This window comes from Bos taurus, chromosome 14 (genome assembly GCF_002263795.3).
Source record: "Bos taurus isolate L1 Dominette 01449 registration number 42190680 breed Hereford chromosome 14, ARS-UCD2.0, whole genome shotgun sequence".
NCBI classification, from domain to species: Eukaryota; Metazoa; Chordata; class Mammalia; order Artiodactyla; family Bovidae; genus Bos; species Bos taurus.
Genome location: NC_037341.1, coordinates 80,587,856 through 80,605,386, shown reverse-complemented (window position 1 = coordinate 80,605,386; position 17,531 = coordinate 80,587,856). Strand labels below are relative to the sequence as shown.

The window sequence follows — 17,531 nt, the reverse complement described above, 5'->3', positions numbered from 1 at the left end:
TCCAAGATCAGGGTGCCAGCATGATTGGTTGAGGGCCCTGTTCCAGGTCACAGACTTCATGTTATATTCTCACATGGTGGAAAGTTATAGAGAGCTCTCTGAGATCTGGTTTATAAGAGCACTAGTCCTGTTCTTGAGTGCTTCAGCTTCACGACCAAAGGAGATCCCCAAAGTTGCACTTACTAATTGTATCACACCAGGCATTAGAATTTCAACATGTGAGTTTGGGGAGGCCCCCAGCATTCATACCATAACAGAAAGGGACAGAGCATTGCAAACACCTGGATTTCAGTCCAGTGAGACCCAGATCAGACTTCTAACTCCCAGAGCTGGAAGATAATAAATTTGTGTTGTTTTTAAGCCACTACATTCAAGGTAATTTATTATAACAACAATAGAAAATTGAGTCAGTACTGGTATTTGTATCCATGGAAGATCTGTGAAAGCCTTTAGAATCCTTAACAGAGCTGACAGAAAGTATTCCTCTCCCAAAGTCAGTCAGTAAAGACTAGAGGTGATTGCTGCTTCAAATGTGAAGACAATTCAAAGCTTCAAGAAACATGAAAAATCAAGGAAATATGATATCACAAAAGGATCACAATAATTTTGAGTAACTTAATACAAAAATATGAGTATCTACAATTCATCTGATAAAGAAATAAATATAACGGCTTCAAGAAAGCTCAATGAAATACACACACACACACCACAGAAAGACAATTAAACAAAATTAGGATAACAACATATGAACAAAATTAGAAGACCAACAAAGAGATATAAATAATAAAGAGAAAACCGAATAAAATTTCTGGAGCTGAAGAACACAATGGATGAGATGAAAGGTGTCCTGGAGAGCATCCGTATTGGAATGGATCAACTGCAAGAAAGAATCTGCAGCACAGAAGACAGGACTTTGGAAATTACTGAGTCACAGGAGAACAAAGCAAAAAGATGAAAAAGAGTGAAAAAGCCCATATAAATTACGGATAAAGTCAAGATACGTAGTCTAAAATTACTGAAATCCCAGAAGGAGAAGAGAGGAGAAAGGGACAGAAAATCTATTTAAAAAACTAATGACTGAGAACTCCCCAAATCTGGAATAAATTTGGACATCCAACTTCATGAAACCTAAAAATCCCCGAGTAAATTCAACTTAAAGAGATCTTCTCCAAGACACTCCATAATAAAATTTTCAAAATTCAAAGGCAAAGAGATAATCATAAAAGTAGTAAGAGTAAAGAAGCTTGTCACTCCTCTGGGAATGCCAATAGGCCTATCAGTGGATTTCTCAGCAAAGTCTTACAGGCCAGAAGAGAGTAGGATTGTACATTCAAAGGGCTAAAAGGAAGCAAACAACTGCCAACAAAGAGTATTTTATCAAATGAAGGCAAAATACATTTTTTTTTTGACAAAACTTGAGGAATATATCATTACTAGACCTATAGTGCGAGAAATACTGAAAGGAGTTCTCCAAGTTGAAATAAAAGGATGCTAACTGGTAACATGAAAACATATGAAAATATGCAACACACTGGTAAAGGTAAGTATGTATTCAGATTCAGAGTATAGTCAGCCCTTTGTATCTATGGACTCCACATTCATGGATGCAAACAAATACAGAACAAACACATTTGAAAAATAATTCCAGAAAATTTCAAAAAACAAACCTTGAATTTGCCACTAGCCAGCAACTATTTATATAGCATTTGCATTTTATTTATAGCTATTAACATAGCATTTACATTGTGTTAGGTATTATAAGTAATCTAGGTATGATTTATGGACTTCCCTGATGGCTCAGATGGTAAAGAATCCACCTGCAATGCAGGAGACCTGGGTTTGATCCCTGGGTTGGGAAGATCCCCTGGAGGAGGGAAAGGCTACCCACTCCAGTATTCTGGCCTGGAGAATTCCCATGGACAGAGGAGCCTGGCGGGCTACAGTCCATGGGGTTGCAGAGTCAGACACGACTGAGCAACTCAGCGCAGCAAGCACAGATATGATTTAAAATGTACAGGACATGTGTAGGTTCAATGCAAATACTATGCCATCTTATATAAAGCACTTGAGCATCTGTGGATTTGAGTATTGTGTATGTTGGGTTGGGGGGAGTTCTGGAACCAATTCCTCATGCATGTGAAGGGACTGGTTCTCTAATATTGTAATATCGTAGTATGTTAACCACTTAACTCTAGTAAAAATATTAAAGGATACAAATATTAAAAATAACTATTAGTATAATAATTTGTTAATGAATGTTCAGCATAAAAGAGGTAAATTGTGACATCAAAAACATAAAGGAGGGGAGGAGTAACAGAATAGGGTTTTTGTATGCCAAGCTGTTGTTATCAGCATAAAATAAGCTGTTATATCTATAAGATATTTTTTGTAAGCCTCATGGTAACCACAAAGCAAAACCTACATTAGATACACTAAAGATGAAGCTATCGAGAGAATCAAAGCATGCTGTTGCTGCTGCCAAGTCGCTTCAGTTGTGTCTGACTCTGTACGATCCCATAGATGGCAGCCCACCAGGCTCCGCCATCCCTGGGAATCTCCAGGCAAGAACACTGGAGTGGGTTGCCATTTCCTTCTCCAATGCAGGAAAGTGAAAAGTGAAAGTGAAGTCACAGAGCATACCATTATGTAAAATCATCACTTCACAAAGGGAGACAGCAAGAGAGAAGAAAAGGAACAAGGGAACCACAAAACAGCCAAGAAACAATGAATATATGACCTTAGTAAGTTCTTATCTATCAATAATTACTCAAATTGTAAGTGGATTAAATTATAAAAAAGCAGAGTGACTGAATGTGTTTTTTAAAAAAGACCTAATTATATATACTGTTTACAAGAGAGTAACGTCAGAATTGAGGACACACATAGGCTCAAAGCTAAAGAATGGGAAAAAGGTTATTCTGTTCAAATGGTAACCCAAGGAGAGCAGGGGTAACTATACTTATGTCAGACAAAAATTAATTAAAAAAAAATGCTCAACATCACTCATTACCAGAGAAATGCAAATCAAAACCACTATGAGGTACCATCTCACGCCAGTCAGAATGGCTGTGATCCAAAAGTCTACAAGCAATAAATGCTGGAGAGGGTATGGAGAAAAAGGAACCCTCTTACACTTTTGGTGGGAATGCAAACTAGTACAGCCACTATGGAGAACAGTGTGGAGATTCCTTAAAAAACTGGAAATAGAACTGCCTTATGACCCAGCAATCCCAGTGCCGGGCATACACACCGAGCAAACCAGAACTGAAAGAGACACGTGTACCCCAGTGTTCATCGCAGCACTGTTTACAATAGCCAGGAAATGGAAGCAACCTAGATGTCCATCAGCAGAGGAATGGATAAGGAAGCTGTGGTACATATACACAATGGAGTATTCAGTTCAGTTCAGTTCAAATGCTCAGTCGTGTCTGACTCTTTGCAACCCCATGAACTGCAGGTGATGCCAGGCCTCCCTGTCCATCACCAACTCGTGGAGCTTGCTCAAACTCATGTCCATCAAATCGGTGATGCCATCCAACCATCTCATCCTCCATCATCCCCTTCTCCTCCAGCCTTAAATCTTTCCCAGCATCAGGGTGTTTTCCAGTGAGTCCGTTCTTCGCATCAGGTGGCCAAAGTATTGGAGCTTCAGCTTCAGCATCAGTCCTTTCAATGAATATTCAGGGTTGATTTCCTTTACGATTGACTGGTTTGAGCTTCTCATAGTCCAAGGGTTTCTCGAGAATCTTCTCCAACACCGCAATTTGAAGGCATCAATTCTCCAGTGCTCAGCCTTTTTTATGGTCCAACTCTCTATCCATACATGACTATTGGAAAAGCAATAACTTTGACTAGACGGACCTCTGCCAGCAAAGTGATGTCTACGTTTAAGTGCGCTGTCTAGGTTTGTATATAAATATATGAATTTTGACAGAATATGATATTAACTGTGATTGACTTTCTCAATGATTGGAAAAGTCCTCTTTGAAGAGGTAAATTTTACTGTGAGACTATATGTAATTTGAGAGGCATAGGAAAACTAGCGTTTGGGAAGTTGGAGTATTAGGCATGGAGAAGGACATATGCTAATGTCCCAAGGAATGAAAGAGCTTGTTAGTGTGTCTGTAGAATGAAAAGAAAATCTTTACTATTGGAAAAGAGTAAACTAGAGAGAAGACTCATGATGAGGCTGAAATTGTGAGCCAAATCAGGTAGGACTTTGATAAGCTATGCATAAAATTTGGGGTTTTATTCTAGGCTCAGATGGTAAAGCACCTGCCTACAGAGCAGGAGACCTGGGTTCTATCCCTGGGTGGGAAGATCTCCCAGAGAAGGAAATGGCAGCCCACTCCAGTACTCTTGCCTGGAAAATCCCATGGACGGAGGAGCCTGGTGGGCTACCGTCCACGGGATCGCAAAGAGTTGGACACAACTGAGCGACTTCACTTCACTTTATTCTAGTTACTATAAGAAGTCATAAAAGTGTTTGCAAGGCCAGGAAAAACAGGAATTAATTTATTTTTTTGTGAAAATTGAATATGCAGAACAAAGAAAACTGTAATCCATGACACAATCAAAATACCCCGTCCCCAGTGTGCAGATTTAGTGAATCACTCCTCCTGAAAGATACTCCATGGTTATTGTCTCTAGAAAAAGGAAGAGAGGCTCTGTTACATGTCCGTTATCTTCTAGTAAAGACTTCCACTGCCCAAAATATGAACTCCCTAAGTGACTTGTCAGACATAAACATGAAGATTTCTATCAACCTTGGTGGCATAGCAGTTTGCCCTTTCTTCCAGAGACAGTTATGTATTTCCCCCAAAATTTGTATTGTTATTTGGGAGCAAATATTAATCTAATCCTGAGTTAGAAAGCTAACATGAAGAAATAACTCTTTGATACCACAGCTTATATGAGAGTTATTTTCAATACCTTCTTCAGACCCTTGATATAATTGATAAAATTCAGGATAAATAGCCTAGTTTATTAGGTATGAAATTGTGTCTGGTACAGATCTAATATCTCTACCTGTATCTGTTACCACTGATGATAAACTCACCTTTATATAAGAAGCTCTGTTTTGCTCTAAAACATGGCATGAAATTTAAAAGATGCCCAAAATACAAGCGAGTGCTGCTTCTAATTTCATTTTGAGTTAAAAACCATCACTAGTGCAAAACCCCACAGTAATGACGAGCTAAGGCTTTATGTGGAACGAAAAAATCCTTAACGAAATTAAAAAGCTAATCGTCTTACAACATAAACAATTACCCACACTGTTTATGCGTAGTATTCTGCTTGTTAAAGAGATTTCGAGAGTCTGCATTTGCCTGTAGAGCCAGTGCTGTGCTGGTGAATTAGAGCTGCTAACTACTTGGATTGTCAACTGTGCATTTTGGTAGATTTTCACCTTGAATGCTAATGTGGTTTTTTAAGTCTCATTTTGATGAATTTTATTGTTCCATTAGGTTCGCTCTGGTTTTTCCAATCAGTCATGTCCACTTCATCACTGTCAGTGTGCTATCATAACATTAAATATGACCAGAGGTAAACGTTACTGAAAGTTGTGCCTGTTACTGCTGTTTTACAGTAGCGTAATTTTGTTTTTATTTCCTTTGATTTTATGCTGATATGGGCTTCAGCAGTATTTGCCTGCAGCCTCTTTCAACTTTTCCTTTTAATTAAAAAGCCTAATTGGGAGTAATAAAATCTTCCAATTAAGCCTTTTAAATAAAAACTGAAAGCCGAAAGTGGCTGTGGCTGCAGATAGAGGCTGGCGCTGACGCTTGCGTTGTGGCAGAATTCTATCACCGCCATACGATTTGTGGTTTCCAGGTTTGACTTGAGACCTTTGAGCTAGGATAAGTGGACCTGGGGAGAGATACCCAAGCAGATAATTATACAGTTAAACACTTATTGTCTTTGAGGAGGCTTTATTTTTGAGGCAGGAAGGATACTGAAAGAGACCTGAAATCAGTCATCATTATGGAGGGTTCACTGAATAAAAAAAGATTTCAGTAATATTGCGTATTTAACAATAAAAATGAAAGACTTTAGTATTTGAACAAAAGATAAAATATGGTAGCTTATTTAATTTAGGTATAAGATAATCTAAAAACTTTGGACTTGATTTATTATTTTCTTTCTTTTCTTGCGCTAGAGAAATGTGCTAGGGAAAAAGATTGCAATGAAGCCTAAAATCACATGATCTGTAACTGGACGGACTGGTGCTGATCTTTGTATATGAATTGAATAGTAAAAGACTAAAATAAGTTTTTTATACTATTTGAAATGGGTAACTATGTGACTTTCTGGGATATTCCAGTAAATATCGATTTTATATATTTATCAAACATAAATTTTTGTTAGCCTGTGTTATCATGTATGTTTGGGAGCAGGAGGGAAGGGTGTGATGGGAGTTGGATTCGGAAGGAAGGATATTTTAGCTTTGGTTATAATTGTTTCTCAGTTGATTTCGTATATTTTGAAAAAGGTTAAGGCAAGGGAACGTTTTGTGTCTGAATGTCTCATTTAAAAAATACTATTTTTAGAAAAATTGTAACTATTCTATCAATGGTTACCATTCATACCAAACAATCAGCCTTATTTATTTTTTAATGGAAGTAGTACCTGTTGCTTCAGAAAATTTGAAATGTATTTAAAAACCAAATTCATATAAAAATCAAATTCATATATAATCTTACCTCAAACCATACTTAACATATTGGGTATATTTCTGGTCAGCTGCTTTTTATTAATTTTTAATCTGTTCTTTCTATACATATTCACTTATAGGGGGTAAAAACAACACAACTGAGGTTATATCGCACTTACACAGTTCAGTCTATTCCTTTTTCATTTAACATTATATATAAGCGGTTTCCATTTTTCAAAGACATATGTATTTATCCTTCCCAGGTGGTGCTACTGGTAAAGAACTTGCCTGCCAATGCAGGAGACAAGAGACGCGGGTTCGATCCCTGGGTTGGGAAGATCCCCTGGAGGAGGAAATGGCAGTGCACTCCAGTACTCTTGTCTGGAGAATCCCGTGGACAGAGGAGCCTCGCGGGCTACAGTCCACAGGGTCACAAAGAGTCGGACAGACTGAAGCAACTTAGCAGGCACGCATACATTTATCCTACTGTTTTTGACCAGCCTCCAGTTTTGGGACATTTAACATCGAGAGGCTGACTCTCACAGAGGTCAGAGCATGGATTTTGAAGTCATGCTGTCTGAATTTAATTCTTGGTGCCCAGATAGCTAGTGCCCAGATCTACTAGCTATGTGATGTTGGGCAGTCTCTTTTTTTCTGAGCTTTATTTCCTTCTGCATAAAATGCAGAAAAGCATAATATGTACCTAAGGGGTAGGTATGATGATTATATGGGTTAATCTATGTAAAAGTGCCACGGCATATAGAGAAGGCTACACATGTATTAACTGTTGTTTCCAATTATCTCCATCTCAATGACTTATGAATTTCAGATAATCCAGTAATATTTCTACATTGTTAGGTTTGGCAAAATCAGCTCATTCCTTGTTACCTTACTCCTAGTAGATGCCTCCAGAATGATTCATTTAGATCTTTGATTATTCTCAGTAAACAGCTCAGGAGCTCACTTCCTATGGGACATATTGTCAGAATTGCTCTTCAGGACAGTGGAAGTGAGAAATAGATTTAAGGGCCTAGATCTGATAGACAGAGTACCTGATGAACTATGGAATGAGGTTCGTGACATTGTACAGGAGACAGGGATCAAGACCATCCCCATGGAAAAGAAATGCAAAAAAGAAAAATGGCTGTCTGGGGAGGCCTTACAAATAGCTGTGAAAAGAAGAGAAGCAAAAAGCAAAGGAGAAAAGGAAAGATATAAACGTCTGAATGCAGAGTTCCAAAGAATAGTAAGAAGAGATAAGAAAGCCTTCTTATCAATGCAAAGAAATAGAGGAAAACAACTGAATGGGAAAGACTAGGGATCTCTTCAAGAAAATCAGAGATACCAAAGGAATATTTCATGCAAAGATGGGCTCGATAAAGGACAGAACTGGTATGGACCTAACAGAAGCAGAAGATATTAAGAAGAGGTGGCAAGAATACACAGAAGAACTGTACAAAAAAGAGCTTCACAACCCAGATAATCACAATTGTGTGATCACCGACCTAGAGCCAGACATCCTGGAATGTGAAGTCAAGTGAGCCTTAGAAAGCATCACTACGAACAAAGCTAGTGGAGGTGATGGAATTCCAGTTGAGCTATTCCAAATCCTGAAAGATGATGCTGTGAAAGTGCTGCACTTAATATGCCAGCAAATGTGGAAAACTCAGCAGTGGCCACAGGACTGGAAAAGGTCAATTTTCATTCCAATCCCAAAGAAAGGCAATGCCAAAGAATGCTCAAACTACCGCACAATTGCACTCATCTCACACGCTAGTAAAGTAATGCTCAAAATTCTCCAAGCCAGGCTTCAGCAATATGTGAACCCTGAACTTCCTGATGTTCAAGCTGGTTTTAGAAAAGGCAGAGGAACCAGAGATCAAATTGCCAACATCTGCTGGATCATGGAAAAAGCAAGAGAGTTCCAGAAAAACATCTATTTCTGCTTTATTGACTATGCCAAAGCCTTTGACTGTGTGGATCAGAATAAACTGTGGAAAATTCTGAAAGAGATGGGAATACCAGACCACCTGATCTGCCTCTTGAGAAATTTGTATGCAGGTCAGGAAGCAACAGTTAGAACTGGACACGGAACAACAGACTGGTTCCAAATAGGAAAAGGAGTACGTCAAGGCTGTATATTGTCACCCTGCTTATTTAACTTCTATGCAGAGTACATCATGAGAAACGCTGGACTGGAAGAAGCACAAGCTGGAATCAAGATTGCCGGGAGAAATATCAATCGCCTCAGATATGCAGATGACACCACCCTTATGGCAGAAAGTGAAGAGGAACTCAAAAGCCTCTTGATGAAAGTGAAAGTGGAGAGTGAAAAAGTTGGCTTAAAGCTCAACATTCAGAAAACGAAGATCATGGCATCTGGTCCCATCACTTCATGGGAAATAGATGGGGAAACAGTGGAAACAGTGTCAGACTTTATTTTTCTGGGCTCCAAAATCACTGCAGATGGTGATTGCAGCCATGAAATTAAAAGACACTTACTCCTTGGAAGGAAAGTTATGACCAACCTAGATAGCATGTTGAAAAGCAGAGACATTACTTTGCCAACAAAGGTTCGTCTAGTCAAGGCTATGGTTTTTCCTGTGGTCATGTATGGATGTGAGAGTTGGACTGTGAAGAAGGCTGAGTGCCGAAGAATTGATGCTTTTGAACTGTGGTACTGGAGAAGACTCTTGAGAGTCCCTTGGCCTGCAAGGAGATCCAACCAGTCCATTCTGAAGGAGACCAGCCCTGGGATTTCTTTGGAAGGAATGATGCTAAAGCTGAAACTCCAGTACTTTGGTCACCTCATGCGAAGAGTTGACTCATTGGCAAAGACTCTGATGCTGGGAGGGATTGGGGGCAGGAGGAGAAGGGGACGACAGAGGATGAGATGGCTGGATGGCATCACTGACTCGATGGACATGAGTCTGAGTGAACTCTGGGAGTTGGTGATGGACAGGGAGGCCTGGCGTGCTGCGATTCATGGGGTCGCAAAGAGTCGAACACGACTGAGCGACTGATCTGATCTGATCTGATCTGAATTTAGTGGGAAACTTCGTCCGTACTCTAACCTGCGTTTGATCACTGTCTCCTCCTGAACATCCCTTCTTGGTTCCCACTGGAGGAGCCCCTTACTTGGTTGCTCACGCTCTTCCGAGCTTCTCCGGGTGCACCCTGTATCGTGTGCGGCGTCCTCTGTGGGACTTCTCCTGTGTCCCCACGAGGGATTTAACTGTCTCACCCGAGTGCTCTCAGTGTGAGGGCCTTCGGATGTAGCACTCGTCACATTCAAAAGGCGAATGCCTCCATGTTGTCTTCCACTCTCTCTCACTGTTAAATTTAATTGTTAAAATATTTCTGTGAATTAGAGGTTATTATCTATTTGGAAAGATAACGAACTTGAGATTCTGGGAACTTAAAAGCAATTTCCAACCTCACAGAACTAGTCAGTAACATATATAGAATGTTAATGAATCCAGATTTATATCAACTACACTAATGTTTCATAAGCTTTGTCAAGAATATCTCCTGAAGACTGAGTAAGTGTAAAGGTGGAGCGGCGTCTGTGGGTATAGTCTGAAAGTTCAAGGCAGGCACATATTCATTTGAAGCACTTTCTTTCATACAAAGCATCATTAGCTTAGTTCTACTCCCAAAATGTATTGGTTTCAATATCAAGCAATATTTTATTATTCTCCATTAGGAAAATTAATCATCTCTTCCCTTGTTTTGATAGTTCTATGGTGCACTATCTTTATGACTGTTAGATTAAATTTATAGAGAGATGAAGCCACATTTTAAATTCGTCGATGAGGTAATTGTTTTTATATTAATCCAGACTCCCATAAAAGTACAGAGAGAAATTAGGTTCACACCTTCAGTCACTTGAAAGAATGTTGCCAGAAGGTGACAGGGTGCAAAGCTTTAAAGCTATTCTTGGTGGAAATTTCTCTATACTCATCTTATTGAGATATCTAACTTTTCTGTATGGTGAACTGAAAGTTTACTTGAACTCTGGCTCTTTTGTTGTCCAGGAATATTATTATCAAAGGATGTTTTAGTGGAAACAGGACTCTTAATTTTGTCATTAATCCCTGCTTGAACAACTGATAGCATGTACTTAAAATCAACTTTCTCTGTCAAATGCTCAAGCTTCATTTTCACTCTAACAATTGTGTTTGCAGTAAAAATACTCATATTTTTGCATAGCTGTGGGTAAGCACTCAGCCTTGGGAGAATATTAAGAATAAAAGTGAATCGACAACATTGTCTTTATATTTCTGTTTCCTCCTTAGAGAAAGATAACACACTCCAGCAATGAGTTAGAAGTCTCTGACTGCTGCCTTTGTAAAGCCTAGGAAGAATCTGTGTAGTAGAGCAATTCTTCATATTCAGCTTTTATGTCTTGTATATAGACGAAAATTCATAGAGTGGTTAAATCAGTTCCCTGTTCCCGTATTTACCGCCTCTGTTACCATATTGAACACTCTGAGATGATCTGTATACAGATTGTTTGAGTGAATTGTTCACGGTTCTCAGTATATGACCTCATCTCTGCCAAGCACCTGATTAATCTGATCCCGGCTAATTTTGGTAACTTTGGTAACTTTGGTGTGACTCTCATAAACTCAGCTCCATCGATGGCACCCCATCTGTTTCCCCAGTCGATTGTATTTCTCCTTGTAAACCCTGTCAGATAAATTCTGGAGAAGCTGTTCAACAGTTTTTTTTTTTTTTTTTAATCACCAATCGCTTTCAATAGCTAAATATTTTTATAGACATCATCATCAGAAATACTGTGCCGAGACCTACATTTTCTGTATTCTTGTCTAACAAACTGTTTCATTTATGTAGCGAATATATCAAAGACCTGGAACATGTGATAAGCATCTGATTGGCTAGTCCTCATCTGAGATCCTTACCCATCTTCTGCAACACAGCTGGTTTTGAAGGAAGCTTTAAGTAAATTTAACTTATTTACTTGATTATAATTTGTATTTTCTTGCTCCAGACCCCTCCCTGGATTAGCTCTTGACAAAGCACTCTGGTGACTTGATTTCCAAATTTTCTTGATGTTAGATGGTAAATGGCGTCTCCAGGCTCCCCTCTGCAGCGTCACGCGCGTGCTGTCAGTCCCGCTGCGGGCTTTCGTGTGCAGATTCAGGCTTTCCCTGTTATAAATCAGTGCTATAAATAAGCTTGTAAAAATATCTTGCTAGGTTTATATTCATTTATTGCCAATTTGCAAATCATGGTTGCGTTAGGATCATCATCTCTTTTCCTATTAAATTTATTTGATGGAACTACAGGGATAGAACCAGAAAATGATTGAATTTCTCTCCTTATCATGAATGTCTCCAAGTTCTAAGCTATTTCTAGTGTTGTATCCTTCTTTCTGAAAATAATTAACAAAATTATTAACCCTTGAAGGGTGAATGAAAAATTACACAGAAATAATCAGTTTCTAGTACTTTAGTGTTGACAGGGAAGGAAGAGTACTAAAAAAATGAAATTATATCCTGCATTTTGTAAACTAGTAGCGAATTAATAACTTTGTCATTATATTTTTGTTTCCTCCATGGAAAAAAAGAATACACTTCAGCAATGAATTAGAAGCCTCTGATCAGTGCCTTTGTGAAGCCTAGGAATAATCTATGTAGTAGAGCAATTCTTTGTATTCACCTTTCACGTTTTGTATATAATGAAAATTATATTTAGTTTCTAGTACTTCAGTGTTGACAGGGAAGTAAAAGCAATAAAAAATAAATTATATCCTGCATTTTGTGAACTAAATTTTGATCGAAACAATTTAATCAGAAAATTGAACTGATTTATAGAAGCCAATATTTGTGAGTGTGTGTGAGCATGATTTCATCTTTAAAAACTCTACAGCTTATAAGGTGTTGACCTCATTTAAAAAAAGAAGAAAAAAATCATACGATAGTACATGTGTCCGTGGACTTGTTGAGTCATTATTCTACAAGCTCAGGTCCTCTAGTGAACCACTAACATTAGAATAATGTGTTCCTCAAGCCATGGCTCTTTTACTTTTAAATACACCCTAGATATTGATATCTTTGATTTTCTCATAAGAGAAATGTACCAAGTTTTATACTCTTTCATTACACTTATAAATATTCCTTTAAAAGATTTTGATGAAAAAGCATGGGTGGATAGTTCAGTATGGGTAGATAGAATTCTGCTGTAATGTTTGCGCGCTAATATGACAAAACCGTATGCCGTTCATTGCCAGCCTCCTCACCCTCTTCTCTCTTGGCTCTCCCAAATGTACACACGTTGTTTTGCCTTAGTGTTTATTGGGAGATAAGAGATGTTGTCTCATCTTCATTTGGGAAAGTCATTCCCACCCAAGCTATCCTTCACGCCCCTGCCTTGGCCCCCGCCACCCCTGTAGTGCCTCCTCCGTCTCCTCCCCCAACACTGTCCATGAGTGCACGTTTAGCACTAAAATGTTGAGGCTTTCTGGAGTAATGAGGATGCACACGCTTTTGGCTGTAGCTTCCTGTGTCTGCCTCATCAGTGCAAAGGATGCACCCTTCTAATGGGCTGCCCTGAGTTGGATCTTCAGGTCCTATCTTTGTTCTCCAGGCCTCAGGCATCCTGACTCTTCCAGAATACCTCCTTCTTTAAACTTCTGTGGCATGAATCTCCATTGTTTTAAAGGAAGACTCATGAAGCAAATGCCCCAAAGTAGGACATAACCCAAGTGTCCAGACATTTAGTCTTTGAACCTGAGGAATGCCTTTAGTAGGACAGTCTCCATTATAGATTTTGGCAAACTGAACTCAAGACAGTTGGACCCTAATAAATTGAAATATGGTGATATGTCATATGTTGATATTTTTCTCATGATAAAAAGTATTTCCTAAGTTTTAGTAAATAAAATAATGCTTTGAGTATGCTAGAGATGTTTGATACTTGAAGGAATGTATGATGAATCATCTTGTAAGACAAATGACCGATTTGTAATCCGTCTTACTGTATCGTCTTGGTTCACAAATGTCATCTGAAAGTTAGCACATAGGGGCACAGGGTTTTCTGGCTTGTAGTTGGTCAAACACTGGACATATTTTTTGGGGGCTACTATCAAATAAAACATCAATGCACAGTCAGAGTTTTTTCCAGTTTTGTGAAATGTTATTCTAAAGGGTCCTGGGAGTGTGTGTGTGTGTGGGTGTGTGTGTGTGTAGGGGAACACTGGTGTTACTGTGCTGTGTGCTAAGTCGCTTCAATCATGTCCAACTGGGTCCATTTGCAACCCTATGGACCGTCATTGGCCAGGCTCCTCTGTCCTTGGGGTTCTCCAGGCAAGAATACTGGAGTGGGTTGCCATGCCCTCCTCTGGGAATTTTCCCAACCCAGGGATGGAACCTGCATCTCTAACGTCTCCTGCACTGGCAGGCGGGTTCTTTACCGTTAGCACCACCTGGGTGTTACTAGTAAGTGTTAACTTCCATCAGTCATTCTTACTATGTTGAGTTCTCAGGCTGTGGTTGTTTAGAAGGTCTCCCATAAAGAAAGTGAGGAGCGTCCTGCCTCTCAGCTCTCATGTCCATCTGCTTTCGCTGTGCACAGACCTTGCATTTGTGAGGTCTGGCCCTGAGGACTGAGAGGCTGGGAGAGTCTGACTGTGGGAGGACATCAGGGGCTGAACAAAGAACTGTCTTTCAAAGGGAGAAATCAGCTGAGGAGCTGAGACGTACGAGGGTCTGGCCAAGAAGCAGCAAACTCTGTCAGCATTTCAAACAGACTTTCATACCCAAATGGTCACACAGCTGATGAAGACCTAAGAAGCCAAGCAAGAGATGGCAAGTCAGTCAGGGTACTAGCAGCAGGAGAACATCATTTCCAGCTCTGCCTGGGGAAAGCAGCAGGAAATGTTATCAGAGCTTCCGTAGCTGGGGCGCTAGCTGGAGCCGTGGCGAAGGCTGTGGGATCCGGGTCTTTGAAGCGAGGCGCTGTTGTGGGTGGGCTGGGGCCGTGTGGGGGTGCAGAGATGCCCCTCGAGACTGCGGAGAGAGGCTATCAGCGGAAATAAGATAGTTTCTGCCTTCCTCTTGCTTTACTTTTTCTTCCGTAGTCAAACCTAGGTGGGAGTCAGTTGGCACGGGTGTCTGGATCACTTACGGGGTCATTTCCCCTAACACGCGGAACAAAGCGATGAAGGGCAGAGAACGGGTTAAGCAGACTGGCCAAAACATGTGGTATTAGCATTTCTATTTCTCCTTGGAAATCAAACATCATAGAGCTGCGGATGGTTTGTTTGGTTAAGAGGAGAAAAGATAGTAAGACCCTATGGGGATGTGGGAATTACCAAACCCCTCCAGAAAATGCATTTAGAAAATGGAGGTTTTATAACCAAGTCGCTGAAGCAGAGTGAATCCTGGCACGGCTGTGAAGTATTCTGGACTGGGCGTGAAATGACTCCGCGTTTCCCTGTTTGCTCTTGGCAAAATCGTTCACCTTTGGCATCGATTTCCTCCATCCTGGGCCCTCACGGTAGAGGCCGGTGCAGTGAAAAACCACCGCCTAGAGAAAGCATCATCTCTTCTTCAACGGCTCCATTTTCTGTCTTCCTTCCTTTGGATTCCTTTTGTCCCTCCATTCCTCTTTTCCATTTTCTTGCTAATGGGCACTTAGGGCCTAATACTTAAAAGCTGTAAAAAATGTAAGTACAGTATCCTCTAAGAGTCTCATGGAAGAGTTGTATATTTATCAGAAAGTGAACATGCAGAAAATGAAAGCAGCAATACGATTTATACGCACTTCATCACTGCAATTTGACTTCAAAATCTAGTGATTAGGTTACCTGGGTAGCAGCTATGGTGCAGGAGACAGGAAGAATGAAACAAAAGCAGGCCTGGCGAGGCCGCAGAAGAAATGTGTGGTTGTTCATGAACTGGGTGCCAGGAGGCACGAGACTCTTGGAACAAGTCCAGAGGAAGCAGTGCATAGTCTTGAAAACAAGATATGATCCTGGGGTCGGAAAACCGACCCCAGAGTGCTTCTCAGCTGGCGTCTCAGAGTCGCACGTTTTACGTATCTGGTGGAAAATCTATAGATAAGAATAGTAGTCCTAGGTACTGATTTGTTATTGATTACTGGTTCTTAGTTACTCAGCGGTTAATGACATTTTGTTCTTTGGCCCTGAAGGCCACGTGAGTTATAGCTTAACTCCCCGCATATTCTTTCATTCACGGCTGAAAGTATGGGAAGCTGGCTTGGATTCAGTTTCGGCACCTTCCCCTTGGAGGGTGCTGGTCCCCTGATCCTCGCCTTTCACTGAATTCTTGTGTCTCGTTTCTCGTTCTCTGGCCGTATCAAGCTTTTGGAAACCCTGCTTGTCGAGCCCGTCTCGACACTATGGCTGAACGTGCTTTTCAAAAGCCCAGCTTCTGATGAGTAATCCCCTTTCCTAACGTTTCACGCTGGGGCTCCATCCTTCTCACTATTGATCCTGATCGTCAGTGGAGTATAAGTGGTACTGGACCCCAGTACCGCGTTCCACCAAACCGATCGAGCACACGTTTTAGTTCATCTGGATACAGACACCCAAGGGAGAGCGGAGCAGGGCACCCACTGGAGAGATGGAAGGTGAAGCCCCAGACAGGAGGAGCCCTGGGAATGGAAAGGAATCTTCGCCTCCTTCAGAATCCACTGTAAAAGCTAAACTGCGCAGCCAGGGAAAGGCGGGTTCTAATTCGGGTGAGGGGTTGGAGGTGGACGTCTCTGTTAAGGCTGGTTCTAACTCGGGTGAGGAGGGGTTGGAGGTGGATATCTTTGTTCTCTCCTGTCTCTTTCAACCAACTCCCCACGTTTTGCCTCTAGACCCGGCAAACTCAAATGCTTGGATGAGCTGCTAAGTAGAAATAAAAATGATAATTCTCTTTTATTTCTTCTTTTTCTATGCAGTCATAATAGGTGGATTTTCATTAAACACGGGAAGATAAAAAATGGGAAATGCACTTTCCTTGAACTCTCTCAATGTTCTATAAAATGTTCAATTAACTGTACTTGCCACTGTCCATATTTCTTCCCCTCCTCTCTGGACTGCATGAGGGCTCTCTTGCGTCTCGGTTAACATTAAAATAGAAAGCCAATTTATTATTTTTTACTGAACTCAAAAGAGCTGGGTGAATAAATACCGCTACTCATCATTTCATTTGCTTCATGACCTGTTGTTTAAACTTCCGAGGAACCATAACACAGTAGGAACTGAAACCATCTTACGAGAAAAGTCAGCGAGTAGATAACAGGAGTAAAACTTGATTCCCCCACGCCTGTGTGCACCGTATCCAGCCGCCACGAGACAGCCAAGCAAGTAATTCCATTCCAGGTACCACAAATAGAAATAGGAAGAATGAAACTTTCAAAGAACGATAAAGGGCTAGTTTAAGGATTTGAGGCATTTCAAAAAGGGAAATTTGAGTATGAATCCTAGCTCTGTAATGTAATAGCTATGTGACCAGGGAGAAGTTATTTGCTCTCCCTAGGCATTAGTGGCCTTGTTTGTAAAGTGGGGATAATAATACTTAACTCACAAGTTATTTTAAGGATTGAGACGTTGAATAAAAACCACGGAGAATTGTTAAGTATTGCAAGGAAATAGCTCAATAATACTGTTATCAATGGAAATGAAGCAAAAACCTTTTCTGTCATTGTTATAGTTAAGAGACTATTTTACCATAAGAGATCAAAGATCAAAATGGTGATTTCTCTTTTTATTTCAGAAAATGTGGATCCAGCTAGTTTCTATTAAGAGAGAGAGAGAGAGTGTGTGTGTGTGTGTGTGTGTGAAAGAAATTGAGAGAAAGCAGGAGGTGGGTGGGGGAGTGGGCAGCGGTATACCCGC

At 40.4% G+C, this 17,531-nt stretch overlaps 1 long non-coding RNA gene across 2 annotated transcripts in view; it reads left to right on the top strand.

The window, feature by feature from the left end:
- Nucleotides 1–17,531, top strand: part of LOC107133137 (uncharacterized) — a 191,894-nt gene that overhangs the window by 49,107 nt on the left and 125,256 nt on the right. The gene's annotated exons all lie outside the window — the stretch shown is intronic.